Genomic DNA, 18,199 nt, shown 5'->3' on the forward strand with positions numbered 1-18,199 from the left:
CACGCGGCCTCTACTGACAGTCTGTGGTACTGTGCACGCGGGCTCTGCTGACTGTCTGCGGTACTGTGCACACGGGCTCTACTGACAGTCTGCGGTACTGTGCACACGGGCTCTACTGACAGTCTGTGGTACTGTGCACGCGGGCTCTGCTGACCGTCTGTGGTACTGTGCACGCGGGCGCTACTGACAGTCTGTGGTACTGTGCACACGGGCTCAGCTGACAGTCTGTGGTACTGTGCGTGCGGGCTCTACCGACAGTCTGTGGTACTGTGCACACAGGGCTCTGCTGACAGTCTGTGGTACTGTGCACACGGGACTCTGCTGACAGTCTGTAGTACTGTGCACATGGGCTCTGCCGACAGTCTGTGGTACTGTGCACGCGGGCTCTGCCGACAGTCTGTGGTACTGTGCACACAGGGCTCTGCTGACAGTCTGTGGTACTGTGCACACGGGACTCTGCTGACAGTCTGTAGTACTGTGCACATGGGCTCTGCCGACAGTCTGCGGTACTGTGCACGCGGGCTCTGCCGACAGTCTGTGGTACTGTGCACGTGGGCTCTGCTGACAGTCTGTGGTACTGTGCACACGGGCTCTGCCGACAGTCTGTGGTACTGTGCACACGGGGCTCTGCCGACAGTCTGTGGTACTGTTGGACTAACAGCCCTCAGCTCCTCACTGCCTCCCTAGCTACATCAAAGGCCCCGATCACAAATACTGGCCATCTCTCTCCCTACTAACCTGGCCGAGCCATTTCCTAATTGTTTCCAGACGTAAAGCTAACACTGTTCACAATCAACGTGCTTTTTTAAAAAAAGATTTATTTATTTACTTCAAATGCAGACTTGAGAGAGAGAGATCTTCCATTCCCTGGTTCATTCCCCAAATGGCTGCAATGGCCTGGGCTGGGCCAGGCTCAAGCCAGGAGCCTGGAGTCCATCCAGGTCTCCCACGTGGGCGCAGGGGCCCAAGGTCTAGGCCATCCTCTGCTGCTTCCCAGGAGCAGGGAGCAGGGTGGGAGGTGAAGCAGCTGGGACTTGAACCAGCGCCCATGCGGGATGCCGGCCTCGTGGGGTGGCCACACCACAACAGGGGCCCCTCGGCTGCGTTACGGAGCACTTGCTTGCTGCTTGCATTTAGCCCCTGCCCACCGAGGCGATTTCCCTGTGAAAAGCAGAAAGGGCCTTGAGGAGCCAGGCCGGGGTGAGCGGGCAGTCTGTGAGCTGGAGTGTCCACCAGCCCTGCACTGGCACTTGATCGCCTTACCTTACCAGTTTAACACGCCCATTTTCCAGCGATGCACCCGTGTCTCACCTGGGAGCGGGAGGAAGAGGGACATGAGGGCCAGGTGGAAGGTAAAACTCCACTGGCCAGCGCCGCGGCTCACTAGGCTAATCCTCCACCTAGCGGCGCCGGCATACCGGGTTCTAGTCCCGGTCGGGGCGCCGGATTCTGTCCCGGTTGCTCCTCTTCCAGGCCAGCTCTCTGCTGTGGCCCGGGAGTGCAGTGGAGGATGGCCCAAGTGCTTGGGCCCTGCACCCCATGGGAGACCAGGAGAAGCACCTGGCTCCTGGCTTCGGATCAGCACTGGGCGCCGGCCGTAGTGGCCATTTGGGGGGTGAACCATCGGAAGGAAGACCTTTCTCTGTCTCTCTCACTGTCTAATTCTGCCTGTCAAAAATAAAAAAATAAAACTCCTCCATGTGGGGTGCCCTGTCAATCCCGGAAAGCCCCTGCACACTAACCCCGAACTCCACCACGTTGGGTGGTTAATCCAGGCACCACCACTTCCTCATCAAGAGGCCGATCACGTGGGAGGGGCCCTTCCTCCGTGTCTCCCCCCAGGCAGCGCTTCGTGTAGGGAGCCCACGCTCGTCCGTGGATGTTTCTGTCACTCTCCTAAATAAATCCTGCTCTCACTGGGGCACGATGTGTGTCCGTCTGTTTTGAGTTCTTGTGGCTGGGGCAGGGAGCTGGAAGAAAGGTTAAGGTGCTGCGGCCGTAATGGTGACAATCTGGACACCGACCGCACACTAGGGCTGGCCTTGCGCTGACCGGCATGGATTCCTGCTTAGCTGAGTGACCCCCAGGCCTGTGGCCACGCGTGGACTTAGGAGGTTGGCTCTAAGCCAGTACTGAGGGCAGATTGGGTCCGCTTGGGCACACCATGTGGTCAGAACAGTGGCCATGGCCTCCAGGCCTGTCCTCCGGCTGTCCACGTGACCTGGTGAGACACTGACCCAGTGGTGTTTGTTTTGCCTGATCGTTGATCTGGGCCTCGGCTCCCAACAGACTCCCTTGCAGTCACCGAGTGAGGCCAGGACTTGGTGCTTTTCAGGGGCTGCGACAGTTCCTGTCCCCTGTCCTCTGAGCCCTCCTCTCCCCTCTGAGCTGTCTCCATCCTGCCTGTGACACAGGCAGAATTCGGCTCAGGCTGCTCAAGGCTGGACAGCCAACGTAACCAGGAAGACTGATGCAAGGAGATAGGTTTATTCCGGAGGGCAGCAACCTTGGGGGAGGGCAGGACGCTGTCCCAGCGCTTTTCTCCCCGTGCTCATTAGCAAGAGCTCGTCCAGGGTGGGCGGGGCTGGGGTGCTGGAGGTGGAGCAGGCCTCCAGGGTCAGGCTGGACACCTGCTGGACAGCCGTCCCTTTGATCCAAGGCCTGACTGTTCACAGCCGGTGACCAAGTCTCGTGGTTCCAAACATTGCCCTGGAACCAGTGCCTGGAATTCTCAAACAAGCGTGATGTGTGTTCAAGCAAATCCTGATTAGTCACAGAATCAGCAGTAGCTTTTGTCCATCTGAATATGGAAAGGTCAAGGAAGATGTCTTTTTTTTTAAAAAAAGATTTATTTATTTGAAAGGCAGAGATCTTTATGCTTTTAGATGCCCACACAGCCAGGGCTGGACCAGGCTGAAGCCAGGATCCAGGAACTCCATCCGGGTTTTCATCATGGGTGGCACGAACCCAAATGTCCGGCCCATCATGTGCTGCCTCCTGGCTGTGAGCAGGAAGCTGGATCAGAGGCAGAGGTGGGCAGGCTGATGCAGGTGCTTCGAGAACGTGCGTTAGCAGGGAGCTGGGTGGGAAATGGAACAGCCAGGACTTGAACCAGCACTCATGGAATGCCTGCCCCACAGGCAACAGCTTAACCTGCTGCTCTGACCGGCCCGCCTTCTCCCCTTCCCCATGTTTGCCTGATTTGGACATGTTTTGGCAGTTTTAGCCTCTGATTGGCAGAACACAGCTGTGATTAGCCAAGACTCAGCTACTTACAAGAATATGGTCTCAGGTAGCAGGTTAATAGTAACTTAGATTACAGTTCACTAAGCATGGAGACAGCTTTTTTTAATTTTGTTTTTTTTTGCTAGTTCTTTTTTAAAAATTTTATTTATTTACTTGAAAGGCAGAGTTACAGAGAGAGAGAGAGAGCAAGCTTCCATCTGCTGGTTCAGGATGGCCAGGGCTGAGCCAAGCCAAAGCCATGAGCCAGGAACTCCATTCAGGTCTCCCACGTGGGTGCAGGGTCCCAAGGGCTTGGGTCATCTTCCGCTGCTCTCCCAGGAGCATTAGCAGGGAGCTGGTTCTGAAGTGGGGCTGGGGTGGCAGGCGGTGGCTTAGCCCACTGCGCTCCAGTGACGGGCCGCTTCTTCTGATACTCCGCTCTGCAGTCTGTTTACCCAGACGTTTTGTTTGGAAAAATAATAGAAGTACAGAGAAGTTGGGAGAGCGACACAGTGGGGGCCAGCATTGCGGTCCAGTGGGTTCGGCTGCCACTTGAGACACCCACGTCCCACCTCCACTTTGGAGCTAGCCTCCTGCCGGTGTGACAGTTAAATGGCTAATAGGCAGTTAGCTGGGGGCCGTGGCTGAATGAGAAAAGGGGGAGTCCCTCTAAGAGTGGACAAGAGGGGCCAGCGCTGTGCACAGTAGGTTAAGCCTACACCTGTGGCGCTGGCATCCTATATCTTAAAAAAAGAAAAAGAGTGGACAAGGTGCATGCTTCTCCCCAGAAGCTGCCTTCAGCAGGCCCAGAGTGCTGACCCCACGCTTCTCAGTTTCTAGTTTATCGTGAGAACAGAAGGAGGGTGCCTGCCCACCGCGATGGCTTTGTGTTGGCGTGAGCAGGCTAGAGATGGCGGTCCCCGCCCTCTGACTCTTCCCTGGATCCTGCTGAGAAGGCTGCTCCACCAGTTTCTGGGGTCTCCCCTTCTTGGAGCCCCCTCCCCCCGGCTGCCGAGGCAGGAGGTTTCTGACTTAAATCTCGCTTTGCTCACAGCCTTGTCTGCGTGGAAAGTCTTCCACGTGAGACAAGAACCAAGGTCACCTCTTTTCTCCGCCATTTTCCCCATAACACTGGGACGGTGCACACCCTGGAGGGCCACAGCCTAAGATGCCTCCGGTAACTGGGTCCTTGTCACCCACGTGGGAGACCTGGGTGGAGCTCCGGGCTCCTGGCTTCAGCCCTGGCTGTTACGGGCAATGAACTGGTGGGCGGAAGATGTCTCTCTCTGACTTCATCTCTCTCTGTCACTCTGCCTTTCGGATGAATATGGTTTTAAAAGTAAAATTGCTTACTTACAAAGAATAGTACAGTGGACAACTAGATTCACCAGTTGTCATCTCACACACACCCCAGTCTCCCTGTTTCCTTATCTGCTGTTGCGGGACCCTTGAGGGTTCGCTGTGGGTAGGTGACCCTTTACAGCCAAACCACAGCCGCAGGGGAGCAGGGCGGCACAGCTCCGCGTCTGAGGAGCAGGCCTGCCTTAGGAGGAGGGGTTTCCCATCCCTGGGTGGACCACAGGGACTCACCCAAGTGCCCCGGGGCAACCCCTCCCACACGCACCCCAGAACCTACTAAGGAAAAGCTACTGTGCTGCCCTGTGCAAGGATCGAGTTCGGAACAAGCACTGTTGTCTGCCCCTCAGCCCATGCTCCGGTTGTCCAGCTGCCCCCGGTGTCCTGGCCAGCGCCTCTCCCGGCCCAGCTCCCACCCCAGGTGCGGTGTTGCACGTCCTGGGGCAGCTCTGGGGCTGCTTTTCGTCGGGACTGCAGAAGGGGTCTGGCGCTGTGTGACGTCAGCTCGCCCCGCGCTTGGCTCGAGCCGGCCAGGAGCTCCCCCGCCGGGGAAGCAGCCTTGGGATGTCCTCGCCCACCACACTTCCCCCACGGCCACCAGCTCTGTGGGTGATTCCGATTGGAATCTGTCACCACTGGAGTGGCTTCAGTGGCTTGGAAACTGCTTTGTAGGCCGAAGTGGGGAAAGCCCCTTGTCCGGGTCCCTCAGGGTGCTGCCGCGAGCCGAGGTGCCCACGGTGCCAGGAACCTGGAGCATCCCTGACTCAGCCCCGATGTTGCATCCCTGCGGGTGGGGGTGGGGGCAGAAAAACTGTCAGTTCCCCGCAGAGGAGGAAGCCGGGGCCCACAGAGCAGACAGCAGGGCCGGTGGAGGGGCCCCCCAGGTCCTGGCCCTGCCATGCCCACACGGGGGCAGGGGTTCGGGCCTGGAGCGGGGCTGTCCTTGCACTCGCAGCCCCCTCACCCCAGTTCCTGTTAGCGGTGCAGGAACCGGGTTGTCAGATGTAGATAAAAACATAAAACCTGAATGTCCGACAAAGAACTATGTTTTAGTACAAGTGGGTCCCAGATGTCGCTGGAAATAACTTCTTGCAGATGTTGTGGCGCAGCAGGTAAGGCTTGGGACACCCGCACCCCACATCGGAGCGCCGGTTCCAGTCCCCGCTGCTCTCCTGCCCCAGCTTCCTGCTGATGCGTCCTGGGAAAGCAGTGCAAGATGGCCCAAGGGCCTGGGCTCCTGTCACTCCTGTGGGAGACCAGGATGGAGGCCTGGGCTCCTGTCACTCCTGTGGGAGACCAGGATGGAGGCCTGGGCTCTGTCACTCCTGTGGGAGACCAGGATGGAGGCCTGGGCTCTGTCACTCCTGTGGGCGACCAGGATGGAGGCCTGGGCTCCTGTCACTCCTGTGGGAGACCAGGATGGAGGCCTGGGCTCCTGTCACTCCTGTGGGAGACCAGGATGGAGGCCTGGGCTCTGTCACTCCTGTGGGAGACCAGGATGGAGTTCTGGGCTCTTGGCTTGACCTGGTTCATCTGCACATTTTAACTAACAAGAGCCGATTGCTGGTCTTGCGACTCACTCACCTGAGGTTAACCTGTGACCCCCTGTCTGGCCTCAGGGCCTCCCCCCGCCCATTACCCTTTTTCCTTTCAGTCTTCCTGCATATTCGGGGCTACAGAGTCCACCTTTCTCCCGGTGGCCACTCCAGTAAACACCAATGTTGCTGAGCCCCCAGACTAGCTGGAGGAGTTGCCTTAGAGCCCCCAAAACCGGGTCCGCTCGCCCGACGCACGGAAAGCCAGGCAGGAAGTGCCTGTTGCGCCACGCAGAGCCAGGAGCCAGGCGGCCATTGCTTGATTCCCGGGCTCCCGAGGAGTTGGGGGTGACGGTTCATACAGATTGAAGCTGGGGCTGAGGGGTGCGTGTTCAGCTCATGTCCGAGTTCCTGGTTGGTCAGTGATGCTGTGCCCTTTAGGGGATGTACAATGGCCGGGTGGGCTCCAGCGGGTCTGGGGGCTACATGTAAGTGGCAGTCCCCTTCTGCCCCAGGCCTGGAGCTTCCCGGCCTGGACTACAACTTGCCTTAAACACCCTCTGGACAGGACCGGCCGACAGCGGGTTATCTACTGGGGAAGCCAATGCCGTCTTGAGTCACGGGATCAGAACCTTGCAGGGCCAGTGGTGCCAGTCCCTCAAGCCAGTGAACTTTCGGTGAAGGACAGGCGAGGACACCATGGGCTGCGGGAGACGGACAAGAGGCCGGGTCTCACATTGCAGGGGCTTGGTCTCACCGACTCTTGCCCCGGTGTCCAGCCTCATCTGGTCCAGTGACGATGACTGTTGTGGGCATTTGGGAAGAAGCCTCGGGATGGAAGCCTCGCGCTCTCTCTCTCTCTCTTTCTGCCCTTCAAGCCAAAGTAAGCTTTTTTAATCTTTTTATAAAATACTATTTTTTAGAGATTTATATATTTATTTGAAAGTCAGAGTTACACAGAGAGAAGGAGAGGCACAGAGAGAGAGAGAGAGGTCTTCCATCCACTGGTTCACTCCCCAGCTGGCCACAACAGCTGAAGCTGCACCAATCCGAAGCCAGGAGCTTCTTCCAGGTCTCTGCAGGGGCCCAAGCACTTGGGCCATCTTATACTGCTTTCCCAGGCCACAGCAGAGAGCTGGATCGGAAGTGGAGCAGCCGGGACTCGAACCGGCACCCATATGGGATGCCCACACTACAGGCAGTGGCTTTACCAGCTATGCCACAGCGCCGGCCCCAAGTAAGCTTTTTTAAAAAAAGTTCTACTCAGACTTCACCATGTCTGGGTTGTTTGGGCTGGGACTGGAGGCACCAGGTAAAATGACACGCAGGTCACTTTGTGAGCAAACAGTGCAGCACTTACCCACCGGAAGTGATGCGTGGAGACTGGTTGTGGTGTGGTCGTCAGGTGTGGGAAGCAGGGCCGGTGTTGCCGAGATGAGGCAGGTGAAGTCTTGAGGCTGAGCTGGGGGAGTGTGAGGAGAGACAGGCGAGCCTGGGAGGCAGCGGGGTCCAGTTCTGGAATCCTGAAGGGCTGGACGGATGCTGACAGAGAGGCAGAGGTGGGCCAGTGTGGGCTGTGCAGTGACCTCTGGAGGGGCCGCGTTTCTGCCTGGATTATCACACGCACACCCCTGCCTGGGCTGGGAGTGCAGGGTCCCCACTTCCCTGGAAGAAGGAGAACCAGCCAGACCACCTGCCTCACCCGAACCCACCCTGGGCTGGGCCTGGGGGCGCCTGTGAGCTGATCTCTGGGGAGCGGGTTTCAAACATGGAGAGGAGCTGGGATGGCTTGTCAGTGCTGGAGGCGGGAGCACCGATGCTGGGAGCACAGGGTCTGCTGAGCCGCTCTGCGCTGGGGAGGGGCCGGGACAGTTCCCCAAGGCCGCCACACAGTCACCGAGCAGGGAGAACTGGGGCCTGTGCACACCTTAGGGGAGAGAAGTCCCCGCCCTCTTTAGCTGCATCTCAGAACCAAGGAACACAAAAGCTGAGCAAGAGAAAGGCACGCAAGTCTGAGGAAGTGTACAGGGGCCTTCACGAGACCATGACAGAGCGTGACGGCCCGCCGCCCTAGATCAGCGCGTCTTGAAGGCTTCACAGGACAGGTGGGCTCTGGCCTGGGCACTCTGCTCTCGGGGGCCACTAAGAGCTGGGGGGGGGGGTAAGAGGCACTTCGCGGAGCTTGTTTATTCGGATTCACGCTGCCCCGTTTCTAGCCCGCCCACAGGAATCCACAGCTGCAGACGGTTCCAGGGACCTCAGCTGGACATAATCAATATGACATAATCAATATGACATAATCAATACGGCTGCTCGAGCTGGCAGGGCCCTAACTCCGTCAGCGCCGTGTGGTGGCCACACTGGTGTTGGCCGCAGCGGGCAAGATGCCACTGGGGACGCCTGCGTGCCACACGAGTGCCTGGACCCAACCCAGCTCCACTTCCCATCCAGCTGCCTGCGGATGCGCTGCCTGAGAGCAGCAGACGGAGTGGAGGTGGCCGGTGAGCCGCACGCACGCGCACGTGCACGCGCACACACACGTGGGTAGTCTGGGTGTGGGTTTGGTTCCCTGCTGTGAAGGTAAACACACCCTGTCTGGCCAGGCTCAGCCCAGGTTCGGAGCCCAGAGCCCAGGCTGACCCGGAGCTGCCGTACGCTCACTGCTGATGACACCCACAGTGCCAGCACGGCCACGGTGGCCACGGCGGCAGGGAAGGGGCAGTGGCTGGAGGACTGGAGCGGGGGGACATCACCTACCTCCCAGAGGATCCACGACTGTTCCTGCCTCTTACCACGGGGCCCTCCTCTCTCTTTAAGGCCCCACATACGGCAGACGGGGGCCTCTCGCCCCCCGGGAGCCTCTCGCCCCCCGGGAGCCCTGCTCTGCAAGTCCACGCCTCTGCTTCCTCAGTAAGACACTCGCCGCTCACCATTTCCTATTCCCCCACCGGCCCCCGAGTTTTCTCATGAAGCAAAGTCAAGGACGTGGGTACTGGGCACCACTTAGGCCCCTGCCGTCCACGCTGCAGACCTGGGTTGAGTTCCTGGCTGAGGCCTGGCCTAGCCCCAGCTGTGGACATTTGGGGAGTGAGTCAGCCGATGGAAGACCACTGTCTGTCTCTTCTTCTTTCAAATAAATAATAACAATAAACTATATTCTAAGGTTTTTTTTGTTTGTTTGTTTTGACAGGCAGAGTGGACAGTGAGAGAGAGAGAGAAAGGTCTTCCTTTTGCCATTGGTTCACCCTCCAATGGCTGCCATGGCCCGCACACTGCGGCCAGTGTACCACGCTGATCCGAAGGCAGGAGCCAGGTGCTTTTCCTGGTCTCCCATGGGGTGCAGAGCCCAAGCACCTGGGCCATCCTCCACTGCACTCCCTGGCCATAGCAGAGAGCTGGCCTGGAAGAGGGGCAACCGGGACAGAATCCGGCGCCCCAACCGGGACTAGAACCTGGTGTGCCGGTACCGCAGGTGGAGGATTAGCCTAGTGAGCCGCAGCGCCGGCCTATTCTAAGGTTTTTAAAATTTATTTTAAAGGCACACACAGAGAGAGATCGCCTATCCAGTGGTTCACCTCTCAAACACCTGCAACAGACAGGGCTGGTCCAGTCTAACTCCAAGAGCCAGGAGCTCCATGCGGGTTCCCGCGTGGGCAGCAGGCCCAGCTTCCACTGCCCTCCCAGGCACATTGGCAGGAAGTGGGGCTCAAACCCGCAGTCTGCTCTGGGAGGCCGGCACCCCAAGCCGTGGCCCACTTGCTGTGCCATGACACCCACTCCCAGCGAACATTCTCTAAAAGGGACACTCTGGGGGCCCGGCACTGTGGCGTAGCAGGTACAGCCACCGCCTGTGACGCCAGCATCCCGTGTGGGCGCTGACTCCAGACCCGGCTGCTCCGCTTCTGATCCAGTTCACTGCTAGTGCGCCTGGGAGAGCTGTGGAGGACGGCCCGAGTGCCTGGACTCCTGCACCCACATCAGAGAAAGCTCTTCGCTCCTGGTTCAGCCCTGCCCTGCCCCGCCATTTTGGACATTTAGGGTGTGAACCAGCGGAGGGTAGATTTCTCTTAAGTGACACTCTGGGGACGGGAGCTGTGGTGCAGCTGCCCCAGGGTAGGGCATGGCTGGGCAGACGGCCGAGTGCGGCCTGGAGTGGGTGTGGAGAAGATGCCCCAGCCAGGGCAGACGCCAAGGAGCAAAGGGCCCAGGGCGGGCAGGTGGGACAGGCTGAGAACTGGCGGTCCTGGAACCAGGGGTGGGCAGCCCCAGCTCCACTAACAGCCTGTGTGCAACTAGAGAAAGGGACACCTGAGGCTGCCCGCTGCGCCCAGGCCTTGACAACCACTCCCCACCTCTGGGGGTTCTTGCCCAGTGGGACAGCCCTGGCCCAACCATCTTTAAAAAGTAACCTTTCAGGGGCTGGCACCATGGCACAGGTTAATCCTCCGCCTGTGGCGCTGGCATCCCATATGGGTGCCGGTTCGAGTCCCGGCTGCTCCTCTTCTGATACAGCTCTCTGCTGTGGCCTGGGAAAGCAGTAGAAGATGGCCCAAGTGCTTGGGTCCCTGCACCCACGTGGGAGACCAGGAAGAAGCTCCTGGCTCCTGGCTTCAGATGGGCGCAGCTCCGGCCATTGCAGCCATTTGGGGAGTGACCCAGCGGAGGGAAGACCGTTCTCTCTCTCTCACTGTCTGTAACTCTACCTGTCAAATAAATAAAATCTTAAAAAAATAAATAAAAAATAATCTTGTGGGGGCCAGTGTTGTGCCGCCACCTGCAATGCTGGAGTCCCAGATGGCTCCTTGCAATGACCTGGGAAGGCAGTGGAGGATGGCCCCAGCGCCTGGGCCCTGCACCCACATGGGAGACCCGGAAGAAGCTCCTCCTGGCTTCGGATTGGCCCAACCCCGGCTGTTGTGGCCATATGGGGAGTGAACCAGAGGATGGAAGACCTCTCTCTCTGTCTCTCTCTAACTCTGCCCTTCAAATAAATAAAATGAATCTTTAAGAAATAATCTGTTTTGATACTTTGAGAGGCAGAGAGTGAGCGAGCGCCCATGATCCCAAACGCAGTGAAATGGGGCTGGAGCAGGCCGATTCCATCAGGTCTCCCCGTGGGTGGCAGGGACCCACGTCCCGGAGCCGTCTGCCGCCTCCTGGGGCAGGCACGGGCAGAAGCCACCTAGGACGCAGAGGGGGGACTCGAACCCAGGCATGCCTGCCCGGACGCAGAGGTCCTAGGCCGAGTCTGCCTGCGACCGCGGTCGCCCGGCAGATGGGAAGTGACCCCTCCCCGAGGCTCTCGTGCACGGTTGCCGGGTGCTCGCTGATGCCGAGGTCTCTTCCTGTGCTGTCGGCCCCGCGTGCGTCTCTGGAGAAACGCCTCCTCCAATCAGCCGCCCGCTGGAACTGGGGTCAGTTACCTGGACTCCTGATCTCCAGTGCCTGCTTTAGCTTTGTACCTGGCGTGCCTCTCACTTCCTCCTGGCCCAAGAACGAAGGCACCGGGGCATCAGGCCCCGTTAGTCCTTGGTGACCACGTGTGGGGTGAGGCCTTGGCACCCAGGGTAGGGGCCCTACGTGCCACGGTGCAGCCTCAGGTGAGCTGCGGGGGCCGCGAGCTGAAAACGCTGGGCGGAGGCAGTCGCTGTAAGTGTCCCCGGGAGCGAGACGCCTGCTGACTTCTGCGCCCACGTGCCCTTTCCAGAAGGTTCGAGCCAAGCCTGGAAGCGTGGAGCTGCCCTGCGGGGGTGGGGTGGGCAAGCAGGACACCCTGGACCGCTCTCAGGAAAGCCGTCCTCGACCGAAGCAACAACTGAGCAACACCCAAGGCTCCGGACTCGGCAGGAGCGGACGGTTCCGAGTCCTGACGTGGGGAGACGGGAGGGAGACAGGCTGCCTCCCCAGAGCTGGGCACGGGGAGACGGGGAGGGAGACAGGCTGCCTCCCCAGAGCTGGGCACGGGGAGACGGGGAGGGAGACAGGCTGCCTCCCCAGAGCTGGGCACGGGGAGACGGGAGGGAGACAGGCTGCCTCCCCAGAGCTGGGCACGGGGAGACGGGAGGGAGACAGGCTGCCTCCCCAGAGCTGGGCACGGGGAGACGGGAGGGAGACAGGCTGCCTCCCCAGAGCTGGGCACGGGGAGACGGGAGGGAGACAGGCTGCCTCCCCAGAGCTGGGCACGGGGAGACGGGAGGGAGACAGGCTGCGGGGAGGAGGGAAGCCGCGGGTGGGCCGGGCCCGAGGCTTCAGCGCTTGGCTGCCGCCAGCTGCCACCCACACAGCAGCCCCGTGCGGGGCGGGTGCAGGGCTGGGGGTCCCAGAGAAGGACAGGAGCAGCCCCCTTGGCGTCCTGGCTGTGGCCCCAAGAGGCAGCCCCCCAGGAATACACAGGCCAGGAGTTCAGGGAGCCAGCCTGGAGGATTCGGGGGGCAAAGGCAAGATGGCAGGTTCTGGTCTCCGACCACGCAGCCCTCTGGCCCCCACATGGCCGCAGCCCTTTTTCCAGGATGACACCCAGGTCGCTGGCCCCGGCCCCATGGAGGGGGCTGGGCAGGGCTGCTGGGTCCGCCCCAGGTGGCACACAACTGTCAAAGCAGCCTTGAGATAAGCCCGATGGGGAGAGGTTAGTGGCACCCAGCCCGGGCCAGCCCTCCCCTGCATGAGACGGGTGAGCAGCCGGTGGCACAGAGGCCGGCTCCTCCCAGACCTGATGGGTGGCTGGGAGGGGACTGGAAGCCCGCCCACCTGGCTGCACCCAGCTCCGGGGGAGAGGGTGCCCAGAAGTCACTCCTGCACAGGTTCCTGGGCGCAGGCCAGCCCACGGGGGTGCCCATCTGAGTAAGTTAGGACGCTGCCACGCCAAGTTCTCGGTCTGTTTCGTGGCATCTGGCAAGCAGAAAGCCCAGCTCATGCGGGGGGACGGGGGGGGGAGCCAGGGGCCGGGGACAGGCCCCGCCCCCCAGGGCCCTGTCTGTCGGCACCCAGTGCCTTTCCGTCCTCCCCTGGGAGCTGCCCAGAGGCAGGCCTCTGCAAAGGGGGATGGGGGCCCAGGGTAGGGGAGGGATGACCCCACACACTGGGCATCAGTCCAGGCAGGATCTTGCTTCCACCCCCAGGCCCTCTTCTTCCCTGTCCAGGGGCTAGCGAGCCAGAGATGGCACCTGGGGGCTGCCCAGCTCCGGGGTGTGGCTGGGGGGGAGGTGGGGGTGGCAGCGAGTCTGGCCCTGGCATCCAGCTGTCATCTGGCCAAGGCCCTGGTGCAGCCTGGTTATCCACGCTGGCCCTGATCTCCTTCTGGGAGAGCAGCCCCAGGCCACCAGCGCCCCCCAGGTGGACAGTTTGAGAATGACAGCACTGAAAAGGCAGTGGGGGGCGCCCCCTGCTGCCCAGGTTGGGAGGAAGTGTGGAGCAACCCCGTTTGAGCTCTGTCCCCACCACTTACTTGCTCTGGGACCTAGGCTGGGCAGCCTGACTTCTCAGCTTTGGCTTAAATACAATGGCATTCAGTCACAGAAGGCACTCAGGTAGCTGGGGACCGTCCCCACCCCCACACTGGAGTGGCCGACAGGTGACAGGATGGCGAAGCCATCAGTGTCCTCAGAGGTCTCCGAAAATCTCAGGAAGGGTAAATACCAACATCACAGGTGCAGCAGGGGGCCCCGTGCTGGTGACAGCCCTGCCTCCAACCCACGTGGCGGCCCTGGGAGGCCACATCCCCGGCTCGGCCTCAGTCTTCTCATCTGTAAATGGGGTTGATGAAGTGCAGTGGAAACACTCCACACTGAGAAGGCGGGCCTTCTTCCAGCTGGGATTACTCTGAAAAAGAGTTTAAAGACTCATATTTGTTTGAAAGACAGTGATGGGGGAGGGGAGGGAGGAAGAGAGAGAGAAAGAGAGAGAGAGGTCTTCTACCTGCTGGTTCACTCCCCAGATGGCTGCAGCGGCCAGGGCTGCGCCAAGCGGAAGCCAGGAGCCCAGCGAGTGGGGCAGCTCGCACTCGAGCCAGCGTCCATATGGCAATCCGGTGTCACAGGCAGCCACAACGCCAGCCCCACATTTTCTTTAGGAAAAAAAAAAGAGGGGAGCAGCTATACAAGAGGTCTTCAGAAAGTTTTTGGAAAATGAGCACATTGCACATGGAGTTTTGTAGCGAAGTGGACTTCTTTTAAACGCATTCATTATTTTATCTGAAAGGTGGGGAGAGACAGAGATGGCCCACCTGCCTCTCACACCCCCACAGGCCTGCAGCAGCGGGGGGAGGTCTCCCCGTGGCCTTTAAATAGCTTCTCCTTGTCCCTGCACCCTCCCCGCCCCAGGCGCCTGGGGCAACCCCCGCCTGGGCTCTCTGCAAACACGTGGTCTTGCTTCGCCCTGCTGACACATCCCCTGCCAGGCCCGTGTGCGGGCAGCGTCACTCCTGGGACAGGACGCTCCGGCCACAGGCGCGGGGCCTGCACCTAAGCCCGAGGGAGCGCCGGGCAAACCCACGGAGGCCGCGGGCACCGGACAGCCACAGAGCAGGTGAGCTGGGCCGTGCCCCAGCAGGACCGCACCCCCCCAGCCCACAGAGGGGGCGGTCCAGACACAACGTCCCAGCAGAGCCGCTGGGTCACTCCCCAGACGCCTACAGCAGCCAGGGCACGGCCAGGAGCCGGACACTCGGTCTGGGTCTCCCACGTGGACGACAGGGGCCCGAGCATTTGCGCCATCATCGCCGGGTGCCGCCCAGGGCGTGTGTCAGCAGGGGTGGCGCAGGACGGGAACCCAGGCGCTCCCGTGGGTGTCCCACGCCGCGTCTCACCCACCGCGCCACGCTGCCGCCTGTCTACCTGGCTTCCTTAGGGACTCGGGAGTTGAGTGGCGTCTCGTTCGGCAGATGGAAAAGGTGCAGCCGAGCCGCGGGCTGGCTCTGCGGGCTGAAGAAGGCGGGGACGGGGGAGGGTAGGCGGACGCTGCAGGGCGGTAGCAACAGGGCCTCTCGTCCCCGGCCGGCTCAGGCTGACCGGGCCCTGCCGCTGGGCTGCTGCCAGGCTCTGGGCTTTGGGAAACTGGCTTACGTCGAAGTTCAGCTCTACCGCGGGGCACGCGGCGTGCGCCCCGGGCTGGGCTGGGCTGGGCTGGTGGGGCCGGACAGCTAATGAACTTCCCTGCCGGCCCCGGCTTCCGTGGGACGCGCCCCGCCCCGCAATGCAGGTGGAAACGTCTGGCGGCGAAGCAGCCTGGGGTGAGTGGAAGCTCGCGGGCCCCACAGGAGAAAGGTGCTCTGTCACTTGGGGTGGGCAGGGAAGGGTGCACCTCCCCAGATCCGCCACCGGGGGCGCATGCGCACACCCTGCACCTGGCCCAGGCCGGCTGCGCACTCGCGCACCTGGGCCGCTCCCCAGCCGGAACTTGTTTAACTGCGTCTAGTGGGTCTGACCACACGACGCTGGCCCCTGACCGGTCGTCTTCACGAGGGCGCAGCCAGCTGGACTCCAGGCCTCTCTCTCTGTAACTCTCTTTCAAATAAATTTTTAAAAATCCTAAAAAAATGTAATTATTTATTTGAGAGGTAGAGACAAAGCTGCCACCTGCTGCCCCCCCACACACCCCAAATGCTCACAACAGCGGGGTCTGAGACAGGGAGCCTGGAGTGCATCCGGGTCTCCCACCGCGTGGCCGGGACCCAACTGCTGGCGCTGTCACCTGCTGCCTCCGGGCGCAGATGAGCCGGAGGCCGGAACTCGGAGGGAGCCAGGACTCGCACTCAGACCCTCCTGTAGCACCGACGCGGGCCTTGGGCTGGGCTTCCAACCGCTCCCCCTGGCGTCTCCTTGGGGTGGCGTGGCTGGCCACGTGGTGTCTCCAACCCAAAGGAAGCGCTGCTGTCAGGCACGGCGCCGACCCCTCTAACGCAGCCGGGGAGCTGGGGTCTGCGCCGGGAGCTGCCACGTGAGGGGGGCGCTGGGCATCCACAGGTGCTGACCTGGGGGGAAGGGGCCCAGCAGGGGGGAGGCCCGAGCAGCCGGATGGGAGGAGCTCCCGCTCCTGCAGGCCTGTGCCGCCCCGGGCAGTCCGAGCCCCTGGTCAGCAGTGGCCGGGGCCTTCCGTGCCCTTGGGGAGATCCCGCCCCATTAGTGCAGGATTCTAAAGAGGGAGCCGTGGGGCCCATGTGGTGGTGCAGCGGGAGCAGGTGCCGCCTGCGGTGCCGGCACCCAATATAGGCACCGGTTCAAGTCCCAGCTGCTCCTCTTCTGATTCAGCTCCCTGCTATGGCCTGGGAAAGCAGTGGAGGATGGCCCAAGTGCTTGGGCCCATGTGGGAGACCCAGAAGAAGCTCCTGGCTCCTGGCTTTGGATCGGCACAGCTCCGGCCATTGTGGCCATTTGGGGAGTGAACCAGCGAATGGAAGACCTCTCTCTCTCTCTCTCTCTCTCTCTGCCTTCAAATAAATAAATAAATAAATATTTTTTAAAGAATGGAGTTACTCATAGCCTTTCCTGTGTTCCTCCAGTTCTACCTCAAGCCCATTCACCAGATAATAGCCGTACGGCAATGAGCGTGCCGGCCGTGGGCCTGGCGCTGTGGCGCGCCCTGACTCCCTCCGGGGCGTGAAGTCTGTGCTGCTGCCATTCCACAGACGGGAAGACCGAGGCCAGTTTGCAGAGCGTCGCCCACCAGCCTGGGCAGCCTGAATCACGCCGCCTCTCAGACCCGGTGCCAGGGCCTGGCTCGGGGAGGAAGAACTGCCCTGGGGGTGCCCTGCGGATTTGGGGTCCAGGCAGCCGCTCGGCGCCCCCCCTCCCTCCCTGGAGCGGGCGGGCGTTGGAGGCGTCTGTGTCTTCATCTGCACACGACCCCTGCATTTTCGTGCCTGCCCAACATCCGGGCCTTTGTGGGTCTTCCGAGGGGTGACAGGGCAGGGGCGCGGGGACAAGCCTGGGGCCCCCGCCCAGTCGGGAACTTGCGCTCTGTCCGCAGCCAGCCCGAGCCCTCGTTTTGGCTGGGTGACCAGCTGGCCGGGCCTCGCTGGCCTCACCTCTGCCCTGGGAATGCTGACGGGGCGGGGCGCTGGGCAGCCTGGGCTCGCCGGCCCCCGGGCACCCAAGAAGACCCGGCGGCCAGCCCCCAGCCCTCAGCCTCCCCGGCTCACTCCCCAGGAAGACCCGGCGGCCAGCCCCCAGCCCTCAGCCTCCCCGGCTCACCCCCAGGCCCTGGCCTCCGGGGCCGGCCCCCAGCCCTCAGCCTCCCCGGCTCACCCCCAGGCCCTGGCCTCCGGGGCCGGCCCCCAGCCCTCAGCCTCCCCGGCTCACCCCCAGGCCCTGGCCTCCGGGGCCGGCCCCCAGCCCTCAGCCTCCCCGGCTCACCCCCAGGCCCTGGCCTCCGGGGCCGGCCCCCAGCCCTCAGCCTCCCCGGCTCACCCCCAGGCCCTGGCCTCCGGGGCCGGCCCCCAGCCCTCAGCCTCCCCGGCTCACCCCCAGGCCCTGGCCTCCGGGGCCGGCCCCCAGCCCTCAGCCTCCCCGGCTCACCCCCAGGCCCTGGCCTCCGGGGCCGGCCCCCAGCCCTCAGCCTCCCCGGCTCACCCCCAGGCCCTGGCCTCCGGCGCCACACGTGGCCGTCCTGCTGCTGCCGAAGCTAGCCTTGGCTGGAAAGGTCCAGAACCCTCGGGGCGGCGTGGGTTTGGGAGTGGCCTGCGCTCATTCTCCCGAGTCCAGTGGCCGAGGGGCCCCGGAGACTGCGCTGCCGACCGTGGGGTGGTGCAAAGTCCACCCGGGTTCAGTCCAGGGCTTGTTTTGTCCCCCCTGAGAGCTTTCGCCCCGCGGCCGGGGGATGTGGGGTCGAAGGCTGGCCGTGCCTTCCTGGTGCCCCGCTGGGCCCCGGGTCACTTGCTCTGTGTCTCGTGGAAACCCAGGCTGTGTGTGCGCCGGAGGAAGTGGCCCCAGCAGGGGCGGGGGCTCGGCCACAGGCCTCTGTCCAGATCTGCCGCTGACAGCACCGCACCAGGCTCCGGCTCCGGCTCCGGCTCCGGCTCCGGCTCCGGGATGGCAACGGTCTTACCAAACTTTCACTGGGAGACTGATTTTATCGCAAAGGGAACCAAC

At 61.9% G+C, this 18,199-nt stretch overlaps 1 long non-coding RNA gene across 4 annotated transcripts; it reads right to left on the reverse strand.

Moving 5' to 3' along the window:
- Window positions 1–754: 754 nt before the first annotated feature.
- LOC149123647 (uncharacterized) lies at window positions 755–18,156 on the reverse strand. 4 transcript variants are annotated; one of them, XR_016216357.1, is made up of 4 exons: window positions 17,681–18,156; window positions 14,031–14,178; window positions 13,752–13,934; window positions 755–7,658 (listed from the first exon to the last, which is right to left on the reverse strand). It is a non-coding gene; the product is annotated as an uncharacterized LOC149123647 (long non-coding RNA). The 4 variants fall into 4 exon arrangements; XR_016216356.1 differs by lacking the exon at window positions 17,681–18,156 and adding an exon at window positions 14,948–16,350; XR_016216355.1 differs by lacking the exon at window positions 17,681–18,156 and having other exon boundaries at window positions 14,031–16,350.
- Window positions 18,157–18,199: the final 43 nt, after the last annotated feature.

Source organism: Oryctolagus cuniculus, chromosome 11 (assembly GCF_051225735.1).
Source record: "Oryctolagus cuniculus isolate XC-2025 breed Fujian yellow rabbit chromosome 11, ASM5122573v1, whole genome shotgun sequence".
In the NCBI taxonomy this organism is placed as follows: Eukaryota; Metazoa; Chordata; class Mammalia; order Lagomorpha; family Leporidae; genus Oryctolagus; species Oryctolagus cuniculus.